This window comes from Camelus bactrianus, chromosome 34 (genome assembly GCF_048773025.1).
Source record: "Camelus bactrianus isolate YW-2024 breed Bactrian camel chromosome 34, ASM4877302v1, whole genome shotgun sequence".
NCBI lineage: Eukaryota > Metazoa > Chordata > Mammalia > Artiodactyla > Camelidae > Camelus > Camelus bactrianus.
This window is the reverse complement of record NC_133572.1, coordinates 16,645,684-16,672,781: the sequence shown is the minus strand read 5'-3', so window position 1 is coordinate 16,672,781 and position 27,098 is coordinate 16,645,684. Positions and strand designations below refer to the sequence as shown.

Below are 27,098 nucleotides of genomic sequence, written 5' to 3'. Positions count from 1 at the left end.
ATCTGAGACCGTGAAGGGAAATTTGGCCACGGAAGAGCTGTGGTTCCAAAACTGATAAAAATGTTCCAGAATCTTGCTCTGTCATATGCTTGATTGCACCGGTCCTCAGGATGACAAATGAGCCTCCATCTTCACTGGAGCTGGGGGAAGGATCATAGACCGTTCTTTGACTTCGGTTTTATTCCGTCCATTCCAGATAGCTACTTCCCAAAGGAGGAGTGGAGAAGAAGAGACATAAATAACACCCCATGGACTGTCTCATTTGCTCTGGAAAATCCCCTAAAAGGTTAACGTTGCGTCTCATGCTTCTGGGCATGTGTGGGTCACATGCTGGGAGCTGAGAAGCAGCTCCAGACTCCTGCTGCGGTAATGCCCATCCAGGCGGATGGGGAAGGATCCCAGGCAGCACATATAAGCTTTGGTAAACCAGTGTTGACTTCGGGGCTTTGTCCCCGACTAGGAATCACATGAGGAGAGAATTCTCAATTTCCTTCCCTGGAGAAGGTTGGAGCAAGACAGGGAAGGGCAGGGCGATTATAATGCTTTCTAAATGTCAGGAAGCGAGAAAACCCCTCAGACAATGTGGAGATGGAAGTGACTGCCCCCAGAGGATGCCGGAAGCCTCCGGATTCCCAAGGGAAAGGGGCACCTCAATTCCTGCTTGGCACATGGCAAGTTTCCAGTGCAAAGTATACTGACCAAGGCATTTTGTGGCAAGGAGAAAGGAGAGAAGGAAATAGATCAAATCCCACTGGAGACTGTCTTGTGGGAAAAAGCCAAATAGCTGAGTTACTCTATTTCCCTGTTGTCAGGAGCCTGAGCCTTGCACAGCTTCATAGGCAGTAAGATGCCAGAGGACCTGGCCAGAGTTGCTTTTCTGTTGGGGGAGAAAGTGGTTAGGTCCTGCTAGAAAGTGTGGGATTCCTCTGGTGAGGATGTCAGCAGAGAAGGTATAGCACGCATCCCAAAAGAGTCAGAGGTGTAGGATGCCTGTGGAAGTGAGGCGGGGAATGCAGCTGGAGCAGTTTGAAGGCAAATATGGCTGTAAATGCAGCTGCCCTAATGGAGAAACGGACCACAGCCTCTGAGGGCAAGAAAAACAAGAAGATGCGATGAGTCTGGCACTGGGATGGCCTGTGCTGTGAGAGCCCACACCGCCCCCTTCCCCTGCCACCTCCCAGTGCCATTCGGTTCTCATGCACCAGCAGAGGCTCTTGGATCCATATGAAATCTGCTCCCACTGGTGCTGGAGGTGGGCTGTGCGCCCAGATGCCCTATGAATCACCTGCAGCAGGAGGAGATCATCACTCTCCCATCTGCTGTCCCTGCTCTCAGCCTCCTAATAGAGCTGGCAGCTGGGCCTGGGCCCGGGACCTCAGCCTTCTCCTGCCCTCCTGCCCCACCCACCGGAAGTGGCGGGCTTCCCATCGCTAACCTTGCTGCTCTCTGGCTGTGCAGGGTTGGACCACTGTAACTGCCCAAGGCCCCTGGCAAATGCGATTGTGTGTGAATGACGTTAGAATGGTTCTCTGGGAGTCAGGAAGTAAACAGTCTGTCTGGGGACTCCAGGAGCAGCCCCTCTGGGATCAGGAGCGCCACATCTGCAGTCCTGGGGCAGGTGGCGAGGATGCAGCCCAGGCATGGCCATCTGAATGAGCCTGTTTTTGTCCTTCTGTTTGTTGGTTTGCTTTAGGCCATTTGGGAGGGGCAGGCCGAGGCAAATTCCTGTTGTGCTTTTGCATCTATTAACATTCTTCAACCTGACCACATTTATTTAGGGAGGCAGGGACCTCCAGGGGGTCTTCTGGCCTGGTCTCCCGCTTCAGGGAGGGCTATGCCATGAAATCAAGATAGAAGAGGAATGATTTTTAGCAGCAAAAATTTGTCCTCCTCCCACCTCCAGCATCTGCCAGATGCCCTGAAAATTTCGCAGATGAAAGTTTCTCTCCTACCAATAATATGTACTCAAACTAAATACAATTTACAGTGAAGGCTTGAATTGATTTCTTAAAAAAAAAAGTTATTGATTGCTTAGTATATACCAGTCACCAATGAAACTGAGGCTTAGAGAGATTTATTAAGTTCCCTGTAGACGTAGCTAACACAAAGGAGGATCAGGGTTGGAACCCACATCTTCTCAACTCCCAGTCCAGTGCTCTTACCAAAACACCATAAGGAAGGGAAGGAAATAAAAGTCTCATCTTGAACATCTTAATTATGGAATTTCTTTTAAATAATATCGTTTCAAAGAAATGTATTTCTGACTTTGCAAAAAAATATCTTTGCCAGTAAAACTCACGAAAGAGATGCAGCGTATGTAATCAGTGCTCCTAAAACTTAAGCAAGCAACAGCTTCACAAACGAGGGAGCCTGGTCCTTCTGGTACTGTGCTTAGTTAAATCCTTTCTCCTGGCCCGTGGAATCTTAATGAGTATGAAGTCAGATGAGTGGGATCCCACGTAAGGGAGCTCGCGGCCTCTCCTATGGGGAGGTAGGCTCACTCTGTGGCCACGTGATCCGCTGACACGCTTTCTTCCAGAGTCAGGAAGCACTTGCAATTTCCCTGGCTGCAGCTTTTGAGAGATGAGATCAATGGCTCTTTCCCGACTGGTCCTTCTCAGCACGCCTCCTGCCTCAGAGCTGGCAAATGTGGGGAAGGAGGGCTGGTACTCCCCCGTCCCTCACCCGTGACTGTCACAGCTAATCTGGCCCGGCTCTCCTTCCCACTGACCTTTGGGGCAACTCAGAACCCTTCTCAACACAGCACTCAAGACAGCAGCTGTCTACAGAGAGAAGTGACACGTGAACTGACACCCAATGGCCGGCATGGGCTTCCCAGCACCTGTTGACTCAGAGCGGTACCGGAAGCTGCCACTGTTGTCTTCAGTTTGCTCTTTGCTCTCATTTGAGTGTGGGCGGGTCACACACTTACTGAGGGTACACTGAGATGTGTCGATGAAATGTCGTTTCATCCTGTTCAGGAGCTGCTTGCTGGACTACGGGGAAGGGTTCCATACTTTAGACCAGTGCAGCTCAGACTTGCATGTGCATACGTACGAGTGAACCTTCTTGGGATCTGCTTAAAATTCAGATTCTGGTTCATGAAGTCTGGAGAGGGTCCTGAGTTCTACATTTCTAATGAACTCACAGCTGAAGCTCTTGATTTAGGGTCCACAATTTGAATAGTAAGACTTTTAGACACTACAGTAAGCTTAGACCGGTGTTAAAATTGTTATGTCAATTTCTGGTGTACAGCACAGTGCTTCAGTCATATAGGAACGTACATATATTCTTTTTTCATAACCTTCACCATAGGTTACTATAAGATATTGAATATAGTTCCCTGTGCTATGCAGTATAAACTTGTTGTTTATCTATTTTATGTATATTAGTTAGTATCTGCAAATCTAGAACTCCCAGTTTAGCCCTTCCCACCCCCTTCCCCTGCTGGTAATGGTAAGTTTGTTTTCTATGTCTGTGAGTCTGTTTCTGTTTTGTGAATAAGTCCATTTGTCTTTTTATTTTTATTTTTTTTTAGATTCCACATATGAGTGATATCATATGGTATTTTTCTTTCTCTTTCTGGCTTACTTCACTTAGAATGACAATCTCCAGGTCCATCCATGTTGCTGCAAATGACATTATTTTATTTATTTTTTATGCCTGAGTAGTATTCCATTGTATAAATATGCCACAACTTCTTTATCCAGTCATCTGTCAGTGGACATTTAGGTTGTTTCCATGTCTTGGGTATTGTAAGTAGTGCCGCTATGAACATTAGGCTGCAGGTGTCTTTTTGAATTAAGGTTCCCTCTGGATATTTGCCCAGAAGTGGGATTGCTGGGTCATAGGGTAAGTCTTAAATAGGGTCCCTGTATAACTCTTCAGTCTGTCTTATGTTAAATGCTTAGTCCTTCAGAGTTCTGCCTCCTCCCCTGGCTTCTCTCAGGGAGAGGGTCTGGGTATATGAGGGAGAGGTATGTCTTCAGTGACCTTATGGTGGGATGGGAAGATGGTATCTTAGGATCCACATGGAATCCTTTGGATCATCCCAGTCTCTATTATGAAGTGGCTGATCTCAGGACTCTGCAGATTGGTGACCACCAAGGTTTAACTAATCTCTTCTCTGGACCAGGTTGTGTTCAAGTTCTCAGAAACCAGTCTGATAAACTGGTCTTGTGAAGATATTGTGAATGGCAGAGACTTCCTGTGCTGGCTTGGAGAATCTATGAGCATCTAGAGAATTGTAAGCAAGCTAGCAGACTAAAGGTTGGGATGCAGGGTTTTCAATGCCTCTCAAATCACAGGTGGCTACTTAGGGATAAGACCACATGAAAATGCTCAATATCTCCAAGCCTTGGTTTCTTTTTTGGTAAATCATACCCATACCATAGGGTTTCTGCCCGACACAAACTGTACTTTGCAGTGTCTTCCCACAGCTGCAAGGAAGCATAGTGAATCTGTTTCTGGTTTCGCCTCAATTCAAGTGAAACTTGAATTCTTCTGAGGTAAGGGGACAGATGTTACCATCGAGCATGCCTGAGGATCCTAAATCTCGAATTTTGAGAGTTGCAGAGCTAGGGCGAAACTTGACGGTAAATGACTTTCTACTAAGGTATAGTCATCCACACATCCATCTGTGTGGCCAGAAACATTTGTTAAGCAATTGAATGTGACACGCCCAGAGCAATGCACTAGATGTGAGCCAACCTCTTGAGGTAACTGAAGGTGTGAAGTTCGAGGCCATAATTCAAAGACACAAATTCCCAGTTGCCTTAATTTAAAAAAGGAATGGAGCGTAATTTCATTCCCACATAAGACCTGCTTCAAAACGGTCTTGACTTCAGTCTTACAGAAAGCCACTCTAAGTAACACTCTGAAGAGTCCCTGACATTTTCTCTGGATGCTGCAAACCAGAGGCTCTGAGAATGCTCCACAGATTGCTGATGAGAGCGCCCCATTTACTTGCAAATTCACATGACTATCAAAAGTGAAGTGAGGACAGGAGCCAAAGTCTTGTAAATAGAAAGGGGTCATTATTGCATGGATGGAACCCAGTGGCTCAAACCTTTCTACCAAACTAATGAATTCTCCCTGATCCGTTTCTAGCTTGTTTCACATTTTGGAAAGAAGGAGCAGACAGATTGGATGACTTGCCCAAGGCCACAGAATGTGCCACCACTGGGGTTTGGAATAAGACATATCGTTCCTGGCTCTCAGGACCTTCCCCTGACAGCCCTACCTCTTTCTGGCTTCAGGGATACTGGGGTTGCTATGAAGACAAAAAAAAAAAAAAAAAAAAAAACCAAAAAAACAACAACCAAAAAACGAATTTGAAAGAGTCATGCAGCTGAATTATTTTTATAGCCCTATTGTATGTGACATCTGCCCCTTGTGAATTTGCTCAGAGATGAAGAAAGCTAAGGATTTCATTATTCAGACAGCAAAGAAGGCCTGGTCGCCAGTCCTGGAATTGGCGGGAGGGGTGCCAGTCCTCAAGTCTTTGAAAAGGGAATGCTGAGGGGCCTCGCCTGCAGCCCTGTCTTGGCTTGAGCCAACCGGGTCGAAGGCAGGCGACTTAGCCCTCTGTTCCAGAGCAGGAAATTAACTCGTGGTGTCAACAGTCCCAGTATTAGAGGTGTGGGCGACACACTGTGAACGAGCAAGTGTGCCTCACCCCTGGTACCCCTGCCTCTCCCAAAATGCCAACCCAGATCAAAATGAAAATGAGTTGTCTTGCCAGCACCTTCATAACCCACTCAAACGGGAAGGCAGTCCGAAGCCTCACATCCCTCAGCTGGCTGTTGCTGTCTCCCCGCCCTTGGGATCCAAGGCGCCTGGGTGGATTCTGTCCCAGTCGATACTTGGCTGGATCCGGGACGGAAGGACTGTCCCGCAGATGCCACGCTGCTCTTCATCCCGCTGCGTGTCGCTCAGGGTTTGGAGCTCCCACTGTGAGCCCAGCCTGAGGGATGGCCGCTCCCCGGCACCTCGGTGAACCATGCTGGACATCCCAGTGCCTGTCAAGTGCCCACTGGCCCCTGTGCATCCGGCCTGTGACTCCCCTGGCTGATGTCAGCCTCTGCAGCTGCATGGCTTCCCTTCACCCACGCCTTCATCTCAGCATTCTCCTCCTCCCCATCAGTATAAGCTTTGGCAAGTTTAGAACGGTGCCCACTCCCACTGCGGCAAGGTGGGCATGGAGCGAGGGGTGGGACTGAGCGGCAGGAACTGTAAGAGGAGGCCAGGGGTGGGCAGAGTGTGTTGAATAGGTTCCCCTCCCTGGGCTGCAGAGCAGCTGCCTGGAGAAATGGCCTTGGTTCCCCGGCAAACATAACATGCACAGAATCGCCCTTAGATCTGGCACCCAGGCCCCTGCCCTGTGCCCTGGGCTCCAGAGGTCCCTGCTCTGCCGCTTACCTGGCTGAGTAAGAGCCCATAGGTCTGAGGGGACACGCTCAGCCCGCACACACACTGTCCCTTCTGACCACTCTCCAGGGCCCCGGAATTTCTTCCAACAGCCTAGGCCCATCTTCAGGACCTGCCGGTGAGGGGGGGGGGCTGCTTTCCCCCGGGTTCATCTCTGCCTAGTGGGCGATGGGTGCCGTGTGTGGAGGTGGGTGATGGAGGGTGGGGGCTGTACACGAGTGGGCTGGGGTCTGCACACAGGTGCCTGAGGCCCCTCCCGATGCGGCTCTCGTCCCTCTGTGTGTCTTCCTGCCCCGGGACCTGTGCAGGCCAGGGTGTAAGAAACCGCCAAATATTCCCTTCTGGAATAATTTTCTACTCCCCGTGTGCTAGGTCGGCTCGTTAGTCTTCGTGGGTTCTACCAGCTGCATGCTAATGGCATCTTAATTTATATTTTTCCTCTGCTGAACTCTAGAATATCTGCTCGATACGTCAGATGACTCAAACTTAACGTGGTTAAAGCAGATTTCTCTACTTCTTTCCCCGGATTATTGTGCTCCTGTATCCAGTCTTTTTCATCTTGGTAAATGGTGTCACTGTTCCCCAAACTGCTCCAACCTGGGAGCATCCTTATGGGACCTCTCACCACGTCCCCCACATCAGATCCATCAGCACATTCTGTTGGTTCGACCTCAGATCTCTTTCTTCTTTCCCTTTCTGCTGCCACCCCTTTGGCTCAAGCCACCGTCACCTCTTGTCTATTACTGAAGTAACTTCCTGACTGGTTTCTGTGCTCCCAGTCTTGTGACAAGAGCGCTCTGCTGATCACGCCTGTCCCACCTGACCCCTGTGTCAGGTGGAAAGGGCTTCTCACGCCCTGCAGATGTGGCCCTTGCCTGCCCCTCCATCCTGGTCTCATGCGTCCCTCCTTCTCTTTCACTGTCCACTCAGGCTGGTCCCTCAGTCCCTGCAGCACCCTGGGCTCTCCCACACCGTGTGGGACCGGCAGCATCTCCTGAGGTCTCAGCTTAAACGTCACCTCCTCAGAGAGCCGTCGCTGAGCAATCCAGCTAAGGGCGGTGCCGATACCCCGCCCCCTTATTGATTCTTCTTCTCGGCCTCTTATTTGTTCCGGGCATATAACTTATTATATTGAAAACTATTATTTTAAGTGATATGTTTTCTAATCTGTCTATCCTGCTAGACTCTAAGCGCTTTAAAGGCAGGGCCATGTCTGTCTAGTTCATAATTCGGTCCCCTGTGACCCAGGCAGGGCAGGTACAGAGTCAGCGCTGAGGGGACATGTGTCGTACATATGGTGAAGGTGGGGCCAGGATGGGCGGGTGTGGCAGACCCGTAGTAAGGACAGTGTCTTCTAGGTCCCTCAGGGACTCAGGCCGAGTCATTTTTCCACACTCCAAAGGTCAACCGCTGATGGCTAAAGTTCCCTTTTCTCCTGATCACTCATGCTGGTTTCTAGATCCTCTGTACGTATTCTCAAGGGCCCCCTCTTAATCTGTTTCTATAGAAAGAGTTTAAGGCCCTGGCTAAAGCTTAAGCTGAGAAATTCCACTGGGCCTCAGCTATCGAGAAAAGTCGGTCCCCACCCCGAGAGTGACAGGTCACAGCTTTGCTCATGGGGCAGCCCCGTCCTCAGAGAGCCTGGCGGGGCTGCTCGAGCATGGAGGTCACAGAAAGCTTCTGTGTTCGGGGTGGGTTTTCTTCGCTTTGTTGTCTTGTGTGCTCGGTGGCTTGCTCCTAACTGGCGGCCAATCACCACACTGCCAGATGATGTGAAAGATTTACCGGAATTTCGTTTTCAAATAAACCACAGGCTTGGATGAGCTAATGTTGTTCCACATAAAAAAGCCACAAAACTGGACAAATTAGGGTTGTTTCAAGAAAAGAAACTTGTCCAAGCCATCCGCTCTGCTCTTCTTGGAGGGTTCTGATAGCTGCCTTAAGACACGGGGGGCTGGGGTCATTCCCGTGTGAGGCCACCACACCAAAGGAGGGCTGAGTGGCACGCCCCGCCTTCTAACGCTGACTCTGCAGAATAACTTGGCAGTGCCGTGGAGAATTGCATTCTCCCATGGAGCTGGATTGTTTCTGTCAAGTTCATCTCAGTTACACCAAGAGCTCAAGAATGGCGACGGCCTCCCCAGCCTGACGGCCATGGTTCACAGACCGGCTGTGAGCTTTCCTGGACAGCAGGGCACCTCGTGGCTGCTCAGCAGGGTCGTGCTCAGATGATTTCTACACCACATCTGCAGGGGGTGTCCCAGGTATCTCCCCCCACCCCACCAGCAGCAATGGCAAGACAGCCTGGTGGATGATGCTTCTAAAATCAGAAGCCTAGATTCCAACCCCAGAGGCACTGCTTACAGCAGTGGGGCCATGGGCAGCTTGCAAGCCTCTTCTGGACACTGTTTTCTGATCCTTTAGAGAACAATAATAATATTAAAACAACAGGGTCCTGTGAAGCATCAAATTGAGCTAAAAGTCCTCTGTGCCGTGCCTGACACTTAGTGAGAGCCCCCCCAAGTGTGGGAGCTGCATGGGGGGGTGATGATGGTGTCAGTTATGTGGCCGCCCCCCCATCCTACTGCACTCAGCGCAAGTCTCAGAGGACATGCGTCATCTGCTTCCTGTGGTCAAAATACCTTGAAGGAGATCAAGCCAAGAAAGCAATCAATAGAACTCAACCGAAAGAGCCCTTCTTAAAGAATCTGGAAAATCGCCTTGTCTGTTAACCTCTCTTTTCTCGACCAAAACATCAGGTCCCTTATGACCTTCATGTTAAGTTAGAATTCTCCGAATCTGCCCCCTCTTGGAAATTTTATATCGTAAATATACGTAGAAATACTCTAAAGAGGTGTCTGTGATCTGGGGCTTGGGACTCCAGTATTTCATGACATGGGATAAGGAAATCTGGAGCTTGTTTGAGCAGGGATTGAGGTTCATGAACTTGATCATAACAATCAAAATAGCTACCATGTATTGAGTACTTTCCAAGCTAGAACACTTTATATCCTTTACTCTATTGAACCCTCACTATAAATTTACCATATTTTCCCATTTTATAGATGAAAAGGCTAAAGAACAATTGTACTGGTTTATAAAAGCCAGCCCTGCTTGACCATAAGGCTTGCTTGGGCCGCCCTACCTCGCTAACACGTTCTGGGGTGGAAGTCACTGGAGATGAACAGTGTAATCATGATAATAATGGTAACAATAATAGATACAAACCACTGTGTACAGAATAAACATCAGGACCCTATTGTGTAGCACAGGAAGTGGTATTCAATAACTCAGAATAACCCATAATGGAAAAGAATATGTATGTACAACTGAATCACTATGCTATACAGCACAAACTAACACATTGTAAATCAACTATGCATATTTAAAAACCAAAGAGGGCAGGGTATAGCCCAGTGGTAGAGTGCATGCCTAGCATGCATGAGGTCCTGAGTTCAATCCCCAGTACCTCCATTAAAAAAATAAAATAAACCTAATTAAACTACTACCTCCCCCCCAAATGCAGAGTAAACCATTTGAAATGCCTTGTAAGTGTTGCCTCAGACCCACCACCACCCTATGAGGGGCAGGCTCTGGTGGTCTCCATTTCACAGATGAGGGAACCCAGCAGACGAGCCAATGGCGCGTTAAAGCCACTAAGCTGGTGGTCGGTAGCAGAGCTGGGATGCAAACCCAGGCAGGTTGACCCTGACCTCTGGGCCACACGCCTTCTCACAGGCAAGGGCTCGCAGACTCCTGAAGCTTTGTGCGCTGAGAAAACATTCCCTGCTTCATTCATCAAGCAAGACACCCTGAAATTCTTGCGGGGCCCCAGCAGCGTGAGGTAGACCCACCGACTCTAAGAGAGCCCTGTATAAGCACACAGATTCGGGCTGTGACTTGCAACAAAGCCTGGGGCTTCTTGCTGGGCGTGCTGAAAGAACATCTCAGGGGATGGGGAGCGGGACTTCTGAGAAGTCATTTGCCGATGGGAAAAGTTCACAAAAGTTTGACTGGATTTCTTAGAAACATGAAGACAGACAAATAATTTCTGGCTCATTTTCCTACAGGGCTTAATTTTGTTTCCTCGGGGCTTTGTTTGATTTAATTCAGAATGTGATAAACAATAGAATAACTTAATTTCTTTTTTTTTTCTTTCTTTCTGGCTGAAACCGAAGCCTTTAACTTCTCCGTTGATATCCACAGGGCCCTCTTCCTACAGCTGAGCTTTGTTGCATTTCTTAGGGGTAAAATAAGGTTTGGAGAAGGCTCTGTCTTCCCTCTGACAGCACTGGACTCCGGCTGGGGTCTGGAAGAGGCTGCAATGCGCTTCAGATAGAAAAGTCCCTGTCAGGTCAGCCACAGGCCTAAATAAACAGTGACTCTCCTCACAGGGTGCCCAGCCGAGCTTCAAATGCCCCCCGAAGCCCCCTTTAGCAGCTCCCCGTGTGAGCCTGGGGGGCCCGCGTTTCAGGGCCCTCTGCGATGTTTTCCCTTCCAGGGCCAGCCCCGCCGGCCACTGACTCACCGCTTCTCTGCTTTTTACTAGAAGTTCCGGATGAAGCAATGCAAGGCAGAAATTCACTGTTGCTACTCCCTAAATCTGACCATGACTCATTATTCAGCAAACACCAAATGGTTCCACATCCTCCTCCCGGGAAGGAGGCATGGGCCCCATTACATAAGCAGCAGCCCACAGCTGCTCTTGGGTGATTGAAAGTGAAGCCCTTCTGACTGGAAGCCTGGCTGCGGGGGACGTGACTCTTTCCTCACCCCGCGATACCAATCTTTATGAGGGGAGACACCCTCTCCGGGAGAGGGCCCCCAAAGCCAGGGTGTGTGCTGCAGGGGTTTTGTTTTTTTGCACAGTAGGCCCTGATGTTTGGAATAGCCTGTATTTTCTGCCTCGTTAAAACCCGGCCCTTCCGCAGCGTCTCTGATCTTATCTCTGGACAAGCTGGAGCTGTGCTTTTGTGAGGCAGGATCTGCCCGGCACACGGAGCAGAGGAGGAATCGTGGCGAGGGGAGTGTGGGGTTTCCGTGCCCAGGGACCCACCCAAGAAGGACCACCCAAGAACCATCATCTTAGGGAGAGGATTCTCGAGGGCGGTTTGCGCGTAATAAACTCAGCACCTTGATTACAGGAAATTAATGAGTTGAATGGCGAAGCTCTGAGTGCGGGGGACAGTTGTTTTTCTGGTTCAGGGAGAGGAGAAGTGACTTTAAACTGCTCTTCGAAAGACACAGAGGGGTAAGGCGAGAGCTTCTCTGGGCTCAGGAATCCTGTCTTCCTTCCCAGCCTGCGTTACCAACGAATGACTTTTGAGGAGCGGTAGGAAGCAAAATCAATTCCGAACATCCATTTCTGGAACCTGCTTCACACAGGGAAGGCCTGCCTGCAAACACCACAGGACCCACCAGCCGATGAAGGGAAGGCTGTCTTTTGGATCCCCGAGGGGCTGGGGATGTGTGTATACCTGGCTTCTTGGGTGAGACCACAGTTCTGCTAAACTGGGCCTCGCTGTCTGCTTGCGCTGAGCTGGGAAGGGCCTGCAGGGGAGGAATGGTGGGTGAGGGAAGACAGCGGCCTGCAGCCTGGCAATGCTGCCGTCCTCGAGAGACATGTTCCAGGAAACATCCCCCGGCACAGAGAGAAGTGAGATTCTGGAGGAGACTGGCCCAAGGAGCTCAGAGAGGCCAGGAAAGCTGGAGCATTTGGAAAGAGACAGAGAGCGAATGGCACTGTGGGGTTATCTAAGTGTGGTGTGCGGCCACGAGTAGGGGGCTGCCTCCAGGTTCCTTGCCTTCCTGGAAGTCACAGACGTGGTGTGATAGGCTCAGCTGTGTGTCCCTCACCCCACCGCCCACCTCCAAAGTCACGCTGCAGTCCTAACCCCATCAGGATCACAGAATGTGACTATACTTTAGACGGGGCCTTTAAAGGGATAATAAAGTTAAACTGAAGTCGTAAGGCGGGCCCTACTCCAGTCTGACTGGTCTCCTTTAAGAAGAGAAGATCAGGGCACAGGCATGGGCAGAAGGGAGACCAGGTGAAGACACAGGAAGGCATGGCCACTCTCAAGCCGAGGAGAAATGCCTTGAAGACGTTTACCCTGTCAACACCCTCACCTCGGACTTCCAGCCTCCAGAACAGCAAGATGCTGAATTCCGTGGTTCCAGCCTCCGGCCTGTGGAGCTTTACTGTGGCGGCCCTGGCGGGCTGACACACACGGTGACCCTGCAGTCCCCCTACGTTTGGACACCTGGGATTTTCTCTGCCGCTCCAAGCCTGTCCGTTTTACAGGAAGTTCTCGGAAGACAAGCTAAGGTAGGGGAGAGGACTTCCTCCCCTTCATTACAGTCCTGAGTATGAGTGGAGCTGTGGAGATGGGGTTCCTGAGCAATTTGAGAAAAACTACAAAGGCTCATAAGCCCCAGTGCGGAGAAATGGAGGAGTCTCCCCCAGGAAGGAAGTGTGCTTCCTGGGCCTTCTTCTCTAGGATGTTCAGCACTGTCTGAACAGGGCGTGCTCAACCCAGGGGGTGTGCTCCACGGGCCCCACTTTGCACCCCCCTTTTCCCAGGGCCCGGCCAGGCCCTCAGCAGCCCCTTCTCAGTTAAGAAACTGCCCAAGGGATGGTTTATCCATATACCTTGAGTCTATCAGGGGAAACTCATCTTGGGCTTTGGCTGCGAGGGTCTTAGTGGACCACCAGGAAGGAAGCCTGCCTGACACTCGGTGTTAGCTGGTTGGCTGTTAGCTCTGCTGAAGCTTGGTTCTGTGTTCCCTCTCCTGGGAGGCAGAGGTCGGGCACCGACAGTAACAGGATAATATGTCGGAAGTATTAATGCCTGGGTCCTCCACCCTTACCACCACCGCCATCTCAGTGACGCCAGTTTAAGTCTTTTCTAGCCTTCCCTAAATCTGATATTTTAACTAAATAGTCTGGTTTTGCCTTCTTCCTTCCTTCCCTTATTCCTTTTTTAAAAAGGATTTTTAAAAAAAAAAATTTAATTAAATGCTTGTTGGCTCCCAGCAAAGCTAACCTCAACAGTTCATGCCCCTGGAGCAGCCAGGAAAGGCTGCATTGTAGCTGCCTTTCGAAGCTGCACAGATCCCTTCCTCCTACCCGCCGCCTACGTGAGGATGAGGACAATAGGGCACTGTGGGCCAGCGTTCAGGACAGTCCTCAGAGCCACTTCCCCTAATGCGGCTCTTCCCGCAGGGCTGGCAGGTGTGGGTGGGGCCCGAGAGAAGCTTCAGGCCTCATCATTTTATCTCAGATCAGATTTAGAGAAGCATTAAGAGGAGGACCAGTGTCTCTGCATGGGCTGCCATTCAGAGATGAAGCTTATTTTTGAGGAAAAATTCAACCCCGAACCCACAGGTAATAGCTAAATCCTGCCAGAAATGCCTCATAGACTTGCAGCTTCCAGCACAGCCCTGAGAACGCAGCCGTCTCCCACGCACGGACGGCGGGCCTGGCCCTCTGCCGAGGACTTCAGTTGCAAAGCTGGAAACTCCCTGACTTAAAACAATGTCTGGGTGTTTTCTGCTTCACAGGAGCTCTGAAGGAGGGTGAAAAGTTGAATACATTTGTTGTCTAATTTAACTTCTCCTATCCTGCGTAACTACATGCTTCATCTGCCTTCACCGTCACGCCTGTTATAAATGTACCTGCCATAAAAGGCAGGCGGTAAACAGACTCAGTGAGCTCCACGAAAGGATTGCTTCGTGTTTGTTGTCCCGGGTGTAATAGCGGCTTGGGTATTGTATACAAGCCCCCTCCAGAAAAATACGATGTAATCCCTGCTCTCTAGGAGTTGATAAACCAAGGAGTCCAGGTGGAAGGCTAATTAACCCTTCAGATACATATTTCTTTTTTTTTAATTGAAGTATAGTCAATTACAACGTGTCAGTTTCTGGTGTACAGCACAGTGTCCCAGTCATGCATATACATACATATATCCATTTTTATATTTTTTCCATTAAAGGTTATTGCAAGATATTGAACATAGTTCCCTCTACTATACAGAAGAAATTTTTAAAAATATATCTATTGTTATATATAGTGGCTAACATTTGTAAATCTCACACTCCCAAATTTATCCCCTCCCACCCCCTTTCCCCGGTAACCATAAGATTGTTTACTAAGTCTGTGAGTCTGTTTCTGTTTTGTAGATGATTTCATAGTGTCTTTTTTTTTTTTTAGCTTCCACATATGAGTGATATCATAAGGTATTTTTCTTTCTCTTTTTGGCTTATTGCACTTAGAATGACGATCTCTGGGTCCATCCATGTTGCTGCAAATAGCATTATTTTGTTCTTTTGTATGGCTGAGTAGTATTCCATTGTATAAATATACCACAACTTCTTTATCCAGTCATCAGATACATATTTCTAATACCCATTTCCTTTTCCTTCTCCTCCTCCTCCTTCTTCTTCTTTCCCCTATCCTTTCACTCCCCCACCACCCCACGCTTCATCCATTCTGTGCCCTTTCCTTCTCCAGGTCCTCCTTTACTGGGCTAGAGGTTAAGAGAACAACAGTTCTTTCATTGCTCTCAGGGCCAAGGGTAAAAGGAAGTGACTTGGAGTTGTCTTCCCTTCTCAGCCCAACTCCTCTTTGCTGAAATTAGCTTTGAGGAGGAGTGGAATAGGAAGGGAAAAGAAGTAGATGTGGGAACACCTCATTGGAAAGTATTTGCTGGCAGGGAAGAATACAGGTGAATACGTAAATGGCAAATCACAGAATTCCAGAGAAGGAAGAGGACTTTGACTGCTGAAAAACATATTCCCTCCCTTTACGGGTAAGGAAAATGAGAAGGTTGGTGACCCAGCTAAGGAAAGAAGGTCACCATCAAAGGGTCTAAGACTCAGGCCTTCTTATTTCTAAATCAATGCTCCTCCCATAGGCAGGTTTCTTCCCAGACGCCAAACACACACACGTGATTGGGAAGGTGATCTGTGGGCCTAATCCTACCCAAACTTCACCTCTGCCTGCAAGTTCTCTCTCATCCCATCGCATTAAGGGAAGCTGCCCTGGGATGCCACTTTAAGCTCTTAGCTGTCAGTTATGTCTCCGTGTCAATGAGTAATGTGAGAATGGTGGTTTGGAGAGAACACGGAGTTAGGACCACGCGTCCCGACTTGCCTCCCGTGATCTGGGTAGAAAACTCTAGATCAGTGCTATGCAATGGAGTTATAACATGAGCCATGAAGGAGAGCCACTTGTGTAATTTTGAATTTTCTAGGAGTCATATTAAAAAAAATGAAATGAAACAGGTGAGATTCATTTTAGTAAAAATCTTATGGGACCCAGTCTATCTAAACTACCATTTTAGAGTACCATCAATTTAAAAAAAATGTATCAATGAGATACTTTATATCCTTTTGTTTTGGTACCAAGTCTTTGACATTTTGTGTGTGTTTTGCACTTATAGCTGACTTCAGTTTATTTTTTTAAATTTTTTATTGATTTATAATCATTTTAAAATGTTGTGTCAAATTCCAGTGTTCAGCACAATTTTTCAGTCATACATGGACATATACACACTCATTGTCACATTTTTTTTCTCTGTGAGCTACCATAAGATTTTGTGTATATTTCCCTGTGCTATACAGTATAATCTTGTTTATTCTACAATTATGAAATCCCAGTCTATCCCTTCCCACCCTCCACCCCCCTGGCAACCACAAGTCTGTATTCTATGTCTACGAGTCTATTTCTGTCCTGTATTTACGCTTTGTTTTTGTGTATGTGTTTGTTTGTTTTTGTTTTTGTTTTTAAGATTCCACATATGAGCAATCTCATATGGTATTTTTCTTTCTCTTTCTGGCTTACTTCACTTAGAATGACATTCTCCAGGAGCATCCATGTTGCTGCAAATGGCGTTTAGCCGACTTCAGTTTAGACGAGCCATTTCAAATGCTCCATGGCCGTGTGTTCCTAGTGGCTACCATGTTGGACAGAGCAGATCTGGACCTGTCTTCTCATCTGTGAAATGAGAGGTTAAGACCCTTGGGGATTTCCAAACTTCTCTCCTTCGAGTCCTAGGAATTTTTTAGAGGTGCCTCAAAAAGTGAGAGAAAGAAAGAGTGTGTGTGATGGATTTGGGAGGGCTGGCAATGTCTCTCTTTGGATCATCTACTTCCACTTCATGTCAAATACTTCCAGCATTAACTGTTTTAAATTTTGGACTTTGGTATGAGGTTTTGTTGGGAGTAAAGTTTCCACAGCTAAAGGAAGATGCTAAAAGCCCTTGAAGAGCAAAACCTGTGTTACACTGAGGATCCCAGCCTAGCTTCTGGAGGAATGGAAAAGGAGCAAATAATCACCTGCCAGGAAGGAAAAGGGCCAGGTGACCAGCAGGGGAGTGGCCCCACACTCCAACTGGTGTAAAAGATATGTGACCCATGAAATGTCTGTGGCCTGTGAACCGGTGTGTCAGGCACAGACTGACTCCCTCCTACCTGCTCAGGTTAATGGATAACAGTTTGAGTTATCGGCTGGGGGTTTGTCTGGTAGGGCTGTCCTGGGCCCCTAGCCTTTTCCCGAAGCCAGGGAGTCTGGAGTCTGGGCTGATTGATACACAAAGGTCACAGAGGACAGGCTTTCTGTGGAACCCAGAACCTTGGCTCTCTTGCTTTCCAAGCATCCCAGCTTGAGGACACTCTGCCCCTGGGGGCTGCCCTATGTGGCTCCAAGGATTTTTCCTGCTCTCCTCATTTGAAACTGTAATATATAAAAAAAAAACACATATAGCAGCAAAACAGCTGCAGGATTCAAACGTCTATATCAGCAAAGGATGCAGTGTTTGAGGACATCATTAGCTCCAGCTTCAAGCCCAGCAGCCAGCACACCCACTCACTTCCCAGGGCCGAGCCAGTCTGAGATGGAGCGCACGGCCACAGTCCTTTGAAACCCAACTGCTCAGGAAGTTCACACGTTTCTATTACATTATTATTCTTCATTTAATGAGTTATTAAGTAGCCCCACTGAATTCATTTAGACATACGGTCCCCACCCTTCCGGAACTTCTTAAATATTACGGGAAAATGAGTATGTCCTTCTCATCAGTTGGGTAAAAATTCCCAGAATCTTAGGCAAGCTAGAGATGAAAAAAAAAAAATATATATATATATAGCGGTCCGTGACATGTTTATATTACCAAGGAGACAATTAAAAACATAGTCTGAAAAGGCTACTTCCTGAAAAATTTTTAAATAGAACTACCATATGATCTGGCCATCCCGCTTCTGAGTGTTTATCCAAAGAAAATGAAAATACCAATTCAAAAAGATATCCACACCCCATGTTCACTGCAGCATTATTTTCAATAGCCAAGATGTGGAAACCACATAAGTGTCCACTGATAGTTGAATAGATTAAAAAATGTGAGACGCACACACACACACACACACACACAGTGGAACATTATTCAGCCATAGAAAAGAAAGAAATTCTGCCATTTGTGACAACATGGATGATGGACCTTGAGATATTATACTAAATGTAATAGGTCAGACAAAGAAAGATAGATACTGCATGATCTCCCTTATATGTGGTATCTTAAAAAAAAAAAAATCATAGGTTCAAAGAATGGTTTGGTGGTTGCCAGAGGTGGGTTGTGGGAGGTGAGCAAAATGAATGTGGTCAAAAGATATAAACTTCCAGTTGTGAAATAAGTAAGTCCTGGGGATGTGAGGGGCAGCCTGGTGACCATGGTCAATAACACTGTGTGGTATATTTGGAAGCTGCTCAGAGAGTAGATCCTAGAGGTTCTCATGACAAGAAAGCAATTTTTTAACTTTGTGTGGTGATGGATGTTAACTAGACACATTGTAATCATCATTTTGCAATAGATGCATATATTGAATCATGTCACACACCTGAAACTAACATACCGTTGTATGTCAATTACAGCTCAAGTTTTTAGAAAGTGAGACCTAGTGAGATCCAGCCCTTTAAAAAAGAACACTTGTAATAAAGATGTTTCTAAAGAAAATGTTAAAACGTAGCCTGAACATTCCTCACTTTGCAGCTCTTCTCCATCAACGTGCCTCTCTTCAGTGATACCGAATTGAGTGGAAACAGACATCCTCTAGACATTTCTTCAGGTACAAGGGAAGATACCACCTAGGCATCTAGCAACGTACAAACGGTAAGAGTAGCCATTCATGTGCCAGATACATACTGGGTTGCATGTGTATTCTGACAGGCTGCTTCATTTAATTTTACGACAGCCATCAGTAGCCCATGATTTATGAAAGGAAGACTGTCTCAGTGAGAATCAGACACTCCCCCTATATCACAGAGTCTGGGTGTGGCACAGCGGGGATTCTATGTCAGGCTTACAGGGTATGCCAGAGCCTTGTGTCTTGTGGACAGCATTTTTTTGCCACCTGATAAGCGACCCAAACTGCATTTTTTAAAAAGACAAGTCCATAGAAATGTATTGGCCATAATTGTACAGAAGAAAACAACTAAGTGTGTTCCGGCTCAGTGTTTATTAATTTGGGATGGGATATTAACTAAATGACATGTACTTAAGGAGGCCCCCACAATTGTTAAGTGTTATTATTGGCCTGGAACAACTCCTCACCTCCTGTAGGAGGCCCCCTTTCTTTCTTTCTAAGAACAAATATCTTTCCTTACCCCACTCCTCGATTCCTGCCAAAAGGGTTTGGACTTCTGTCATGTTTCTGGGGGAAAAAATGGGGCAAGTGGGTTGATGAACTATTTTTCTAACACGTGGATTCAATTCTGTTAAATCTTGAAATGCTTTCAAATGAATTACAATCAGTTCTACAGTAACAACTTAGTTTTCTTGAAAAACATAAAATAAAATGAAGTGAAATTTAGATTTCCCAGGGAAAAGAGAGTAAAATCAACATGACCTGAGGGATCTCACTCCCAGGGGTCTGACAGCTCAGACGCCATCTGATACAAATGTGTTACACCAGAAAGCCAGCTGAACAGCATTTGGGCTTCCAAGTATCTGCCTTTTAACGAAGTCCTCTTGAAAATCAAACTTTTCTAGATCCAAATAATGGGATGGTAATGATGGACTGACCTGTGGTTGAGCTAACATTTTGGATGATGGTCCTCATTTTCTTAGATGTCCGTTTCACAGCTTTGTTCTCCTCAGAACTCCAATACTCCTTCTCATCTTCTCTTTCAGCTCCTGACTTTTTTTCTTATTTCACTGAGAAAAGAAGCAATCAGAAGAGAGTGTCCACAAATGTCAGCCACATCTCCCCACCTGATGGCATCTATCACCATATATCCCGCCTTCCCTCCATTTACTAAGGATGAATTGTCTCTGTTTCTGTCAAGTCCAAGCCCTGTACTGTATCATTCTCTCTCATCAGCTCACTAACATCATTTAATCTCCTCTCTCTTATATTAGCTTTCATCCCTTTTCTCCTGGACCATTTCCATCAGCATACAAATAAGCTGTAAATTCCACTCATCTTTAAAAGAAAACAACAAGCAAAAAGCAAAAACAAACAAACAAAACCCTCTCTTGACCTTATCTCTTTTCTGACTGTCTCCATATTTCTCTATTCCTTTTTATAGAAAATGCCTCAAGAGAGTTCTCTTTACTCATTGTTGTCTATCCTGTTCCTCCTGTTTTCTTTTGACCCCAACTTTCATCTCTACCACTCAGTGAAATAGCTCTTTTCAAAGTGAACAGGAAATAAATGCTCAGCTCTCTCCTACTGGACCCATCTGTAGCATTTGACACAGCTGGACGTCCTCTCCTCCTTCGGTTTCTTCACTTGGCTTCCAGGATGCCAAGCTCTTTGGCCTCTCCTCTGCCTTTGATAGTTTATCCTTACGCCCTCAATAATACCAAATGGCCCCAAGCTTGTTCCTTGGTCCTCTTCTCTTCCGAATCTCTACTCTCCTAGAGATCTCATCCAGCTTCATGGTTGTAAATACCATGTTTACCCTGAGTGTGTATCTCCAGAGCAGATCAAGTCTCCTTAACTCCAATCTTGCATAACCAGCCACCCGCTTGGCATCTTCACACAGTTATTTGAGTCTTCTCAACCGTAATGTATCAACTTGAACCTGCTCTTCACATAGTCTTCCCTTTCTCAGTAAGTGACAGCTTATTCTCCCAGCATCTCAGAGCCAAACCCTTGAAGGCAAGAAAAGGAGGATGAAAACGTACCTATCTCATAGGCATATTGCAAAGATTAAATGAGTCAATATTTGCCAAGAACTTGGAACAGTGCCTGGCATGTGATTACTGCTACATAAACTTCTGTTAAACAATTAAAACAAATCATCATCTCTGCCTCTTCTCTTTTTCTCACACCTGCTATCAAATCATCAGCTGATCATGCTGGTTCTTCCTTAGGAGTATGTTTGAAATGTGGTCTGGTCCCACCTCTCCCATTGCTCACACCCTGTCTAAGCCACATCACCCCTTGCCTGGATTATTGCAATAGTGTCCTAACTGGTCTCCCAGCTGCTGCCTCTGCCCTACTAGAGTCAATCTCAACACAGCCACCAGAATAATCCCTTTAAAACAGAAGTCAGACATGCCACTTCTTTGCTCAAAATCCTTCAGTGGTTCCTGTTTCACTCAGGGTAAAATCAAAGGCCTTAAAGATGCCCTGCAAGGACCATCATGCCCTACAAGCCACACCACCTCTGCCTCTCTGAACTCATCTCCACCATGCATGCCCTTCCACCCTGTTCTACACCCACGCACGTGCCCTTCCTGCTCTTACATGAATATGCCAAGAGTCCTCCTGCTTACAGTCCTTTGTTTACTGGGTTTTCTCTCTGCCTGGGTTGCTTTTCAGCTGCATGACCCCTTCCCTCGTTTTCTTCAGATGCACTAAATGTCATCTTGTCGGAAAAGCATTGACCGTCCAATCCCCATGCGATGGTGACCGCCGCCTCTACCACCCCCATTTTCCCCTTTCCTGCCTTTCAAGGCTTTCCAAAGCCCTTACAGACCAGACATCAGCAATTGTTTGTTTAGTGATTATCTCTCCCTCAACTGCACGTCCAATGTGGGCAGGAACTTTGTTTTGTATACTGCTGCTCCAATACCTAGAACAGTGGGTGTGGCATAGAGCAGTTGCTCAATAAATGTTGGTTGAAGAATGAATGAATGAAAGGTTCATTACTAGTGCAGCTTCCCATTTGTCCCTTATAAGACTGGCTTCTGTGTGCACACAGCCCCAGGAACCCGTATTTTGGAAAAATTCTAAAACATGAGAAACTTCATGTGCAACTTCTGCTGAGGAAAAGAAAGAAATTTATTCTATGAATGTGAGTTAAAGTTGTCTGATCGTATCTGATAAGCGCCCTCTCCAGCTTGCGACTGCCCCGCTAACCAATGGCCTCTTTACATTATGTTCTCCCTCTAAGTACTCTGAGGTCTTTTGATTGGCAATGAAACTACAAGTGCCAAAAGTACCACCTAGTGGATGAAGGGCATGGCGTGGGCAAGGGCTCAGAGAGGAGAAATGGGTACAAAAAGCTGCTCTGAGGGAAACAGAGTAGATAAAACAGAGTAAGTTGTAGTAAGAACTTGTAGCCAGGCTACAGGGTGTATATAGTTCCTGGAACATGGTTAATTTTTTGAAGCTCGATTGTATAAACTACTAAAAATTGACTAAGCAACCTTAATGAGCTGTGCGCTGGAGAGAACGTAATAAAGATACACTTCTTACTTATAGTAGCTTCCACTGATAAGAAACCTTAGGCATTTAAAAAAAATTTGTATAATAGCTACACTGAGGGATAATTTGTATGTAATAAAAATACAGAATTAAATAATTGCAGTAAATTTAGAGGATTGAGAACACATCACAACATCCACAGGCCAGAGGAATTCCTTTCTAGTCTTTGTGTGTTGAGAGTCTTTAATCATGAATGAATATGACGTTTTGTCAAATGCCTTTTCTGTATCTATTGAGATGATCATGTGATGTTTGCCCTTCACATTTTAGGTTGATTTTTAGATCTTGAACCAACTTTGCACTCTTGGGATGAGTCCTGCCGTGTTTTCATTTTATATGTTGCTGAATTCAATTTGCTAAAATGGTCTTAATTATTGTTGTGTCTCTGTCTATAAAGGTTATTGGTCTGTAGTTCTTCTCTTGCAATGTCTTTGTTTGACTTTGATATCATGGTAATGCTGGCTTTACAAAATAAGTGTGGAAGTGTTCCCTCTTTTACTTTCTGGATGACTTTGTGAAGGATTGCTATTACTTCTGTAAATATTAGATAGAATTCACCAGTGAAACTTTCTAGGCCTGAGCTTGTCTTTGTGGCAAGATTTTAAATCACTAAATCAACTTCTTTATTTGTTATAGACCTATTTCAATTTTCTATTTCTTCCTGAGTCAGTTTTGGTAACTTGTGACTTTCTGGGAATTTGTCCATTTCCCCTAATTTGTTGAGGTTATTGACATACAGTTACTCATAAAATTCTCCTTTAATACTTTTAATTTCTGTAGAGTTGGTAGTGACGTCCTCCATTTCATTCCTGATTTTCTAATCTGTGTCTTCTTTCTTTATTTCGGGCAGTCTAGCTAAAGGTCTGTCAATTTTCCTGAATATTTTTTTTAAAAACCCCAACTTTTGGTTCCATTGACCCTCTCTGTTGCTTTTCTGTTTTCTGTTTAATTGATTTCTGCTCTAAGATTTATTGTTTACATTCTTCTATTAACTTCTGTTTGCTTTTCTTTTTCTAGTTTCTTAAAGTGAAAGCTTTGGTAATTGATTTGAAGCCTTTCTTCTTTTCTGCTATAAGTGTTTAAAATGATAAATTTCCCTCTAAGCACTACCTTAGCTACATCTCTTAAATCTAATATGTTATTTTTATTTTTTAATATTTTAATTAAATATATTAATATCCTTATATATTTATATTTTTAATTTTTTATTTGTTAAAATGTCTTCTAATTTTCATTATGATTTCTTCTTTGAACCATGAGTTACTTAGAAATATGTTGTTTAATTTCCCAGTATTTGGGAATTTTCCAGATTTTTTTCTGTTGTTGATTTCTAATTATGTTGTGATTGGAGAATATTCTCTGTATGATCTTAAAATTCTTTTAAACTTACTGAGACTTGTTTTAGGTCCCAGCATATGGCTGATCCTGATCTAACCATATGTGCTTGAAAAAACATGCATTCTGCAGCTGTTGGGTAGAATGTCTCTGTATGTCAGTTGGGTTGAATTGATTGATAGTGTTGTCAAGTCTTCTATATTCTTGCTGATTTTTTTCACCTAGTATTTCTATCAATTCTTGAGAATAAGGTATTGAAATCTCCAACTATAACTGAGTTGTCTGATCTCTTTCAGTTCTGTAAGATTTTATTTCATGAAATTTCGGGCTCTATTGTTAAGTGCATTTACATTCACAAGTATTATATCTTCCTATGTAGCGACATAGAAGTCTGGCTGTTTTCCGTTTTTAAGATTACATTGTTATAACTTCCTAGCTATTGCTTCAACTCCTCAGAAGTTGAATAGGGTAAATAATATCTATCATGTTCAATTGCTGTAACAATTAATAGGAAAAATGGAAAAAAATTAGCACAGTGATAGGCTAATAGTAGATATTCAATAAATGTGAAGTCCCTTCTCATTTCCCCTTCTCTTTATGTTATGGGATCTGGGTACAAAGTTGGTTTTGAAAACAAAGAGCAACTTCTGATGTCATTTTTGTTTCTAGTAAATATTGTTGTACTCCATAGGAAAGTGGCATAAAGGGCATCAGGCAAACTGCTAGCTGTGAGCATGGCTTTATTTTTTATCACTATAAGCTGTTGGAAGGCAAGCAGTATATCACTTCACTAGTTTCTGCACACTATGGCTCTCAATAAATATGAAACCAATCCACCATACTTTCTTGGACAACTCATAAATTTTTAAATCTTGCTAGGGATATCTCTCTTTAGGTGATAAGACTAAGAAACAGAATGGGGAGTGTTTTCAATACAACTTAAGAACATCAAAAATTAAAATTAATTAGCAAGTTACCCTTATTGTGGAAGGAAGTGTTTCTAATGGGAAAAAATAAAGGTCTGGGGGGAGTGAGGGCTTCTGGATGCTGGCAATGCGTTTTCTTTTTTTCTGTGTTTGTTATCTGTACAATCATTTTATTATTATTGGTTAAACTGAACATTTACATTTTATGTGCTTTTTATTATGTGTTTTATACTCCAGAACTTAAAAGCTAAAAATAAATAATTTGCTTCAAATGGGTTAATTAAGTGCTGAGAGGGAGATTAGCTGCAGTCCTTGGCTAATAATGATTATAGCTCCCATTTAGTAAGAGTTAGTATTAACAGGTACCATGAACAGAGCTTTGTACTCACATGCTTATTTTAATCTTCCATGTACAGAATTATCAGCCATGTACTATTATCATCATTCTGAAGATGAGGACACTGGGTCTCTGAAAATTCATCACTTGCCTGTACACTCACGAAGAGGAAATGGGAGAGGTAGGATTAAAATTCAAGAGTGTCTGATTTCAACACTGGGCCTCTTTCTTATGGGATTGAAATTTTTTGGAGGCTCTCTAGAATTCTACCTACTGTAGTTAGGAATCAGATCATATGATCCAAAGCTGATGGCAAGGCTGGGGTAGGGTACAGCTCACGTGGTGGAGCACATGCACAAGGTCCTGGGTTCAATCCCCAGTATCTCCTCTAAAAATAAACAGATAAACCCAATTACCTTCTCCTAAAAAAACCCAAAGTTGATGGTCAAGAGATAGATATTTAACCATTATTATTTAAAATGAAGATTAAATGAATAAAAGTTAAGACATATAATAATGCATAACTGTAGAATGGCAAAAAAAAAAGAAATTAATAATATAACTAGCAAATGTTGGGAAGAAGGAGATAAAGAGAGCTAAATTCATAGTTCTAAGCTCTGCAGCAGAATCACCAGAATATCTTCAGAGATAAGTGATGCTGAGGTCCCATTCAAGACCAATTAAATCAGAATGTCTAGGCGTGGGGATTAGTTATAGACAGTTTTAAAGCTTCTCAGGCGATTGTAATGTGCAACCAGGTACAAAACCGCTGAGCTAAGTCTTTATCTTTCTTTCTTAATGGAGAGTTAGTAGGGTTTTCTGCTTTTCCTTAAGGTTGATAAAAGAAAATAATAGAGGTAATAACCATGTTTATCAGAGTCACGGAGACAGTTATCAGAAGCAATGAAGTCAGAAAGGGTTAATGCGGCTGCCTCTGAAGAGAGGGTAAGGGCCATGAAGACTGGGGAAGCAGAATTAGCTTGAGTTTATAGTGTTTTCACCAAGTGAAGCATCGATGCTTTCTGTATGGTTAGTACTAAAACTTTACCAGCCAATATGATCTGGATATTATCCATTTGAAAGAAGTCGTGTGTGTGAAACAGTGAAATAAGTCCTGTGCATTACTCCTCTGATGTAGAAATCAGATCACTTTCAATGCTAGTCATTTAAAAAAAACAAAAAACTCCCGCCCCCTCACGGCTACTTTTACTCCTTTTAAGATGTCACTGGGTATTTACTCAGAATGGCTTTTTGTGTTGGTTTCCTACGGCTGCTGTAGCAAATTACCATCAACTGGGTAGCTTAAAACACTTGAGATTTGTCCTCTCACAATTTGGGAGTTCAAGTCCCAGGTGCTCCCGGCAGAGGCTCCGGGGAAGAACGCGTCTGCTTAGAGTGGGTGTCGGCAGTCCTTAGCTTGTGGCCACATCCCTCCAACCCCTGCTCAGTGCTCACACTGTCGTCTCCTCTGTGCCAAACCTCCCTCTCCTCTTGCTAATATGAATACATGTGATTATGTCTAGAGCCCACCAGGATAATCCAGGATAATCTCCCCATCTCAAGATCCTTAACTCAAACACATCTGCAAAGTCCTTTTTTTTTTTTTTGCCATTTAAGGTAACATTCATAGGATCCAGAGATTAGGACATGGATATCTATGAGGGGACAATGTCAAGTCTCCCAAACTTCTGTTCTTCAGATGTTCAGTCATTGAGCTAATTTCCAACGTCTATTCAAATGAGGGAACTATCTCTGAGGGACCAAAAATAAAATTTAAAAATCTAATTTACTTAGGGCTCAGGAATCACTGTGAAAGTAAAATATATGATGGCAGAAAGTGTCCACATTTTTCAGAGTTAAGTATTTTGCTTAATTATTTGCTTTTCCTACTATTTTATGTACACTTTTCCTATTATTTAAGATTTGAACTTTTTTTGCTCTTTTCAAATATTGTCTTTCTTTATGTCATTGAATTGGCAGAGAATAAATATGATAAACTGAATAAAAATATACCTAGAAGTAATTCATGTTTTCATTTATTCCTTATTAATAGCTACTCTGCTAAGTTCATCATGGTTTTCTTCAAACATTAAATTTATTTTTTAAAAAGGTATGTGTTTGACTTTGGTACACATTTGCTTTAGACAACAAGAAATTCGGTGGTATGCAGTGTCTGTTTACTCATAGTCTGAAAAATGCCTCTAATCACCAGGTGTTTAAAACTCCATCCTTTTACAAGAATAGTATTATGTGATTTTAATCATATTAGAAATAATCACATTTCATAATAAAAAAAATCTCCCTGTTCTGTCAGGTTTTCCTTTCTTTTCCTTAAAATTCTTGAAAGAAAGGAAGGAAGG

The 27,098-nt window shown here is 44.7% G+C and overlaps 1 long non-coding RNA gene across 1 annotated transcript; it reads left to right on the top strand.

The window, feature by feature from the left end:
• The first annotated feature begins 11,063 nt into the window (after window positions 1-11,063).
• LOC105062303 (uncharacterized) lies at window positions 11,064-24,953 on the top strand. Its single transcript, XR_834683.3, has 3 exons — window positions 11,064-12,757; window positions 18,474-18,593; window positions 24,818-24,953. It is a non-coding gene; the product is annotated as an uncharacterized LOC105062303 (long non-coding RNA).
• The last annotated feature ends 2,145 nt before the right edge of the window (window positions 24,954-27,098 follow it).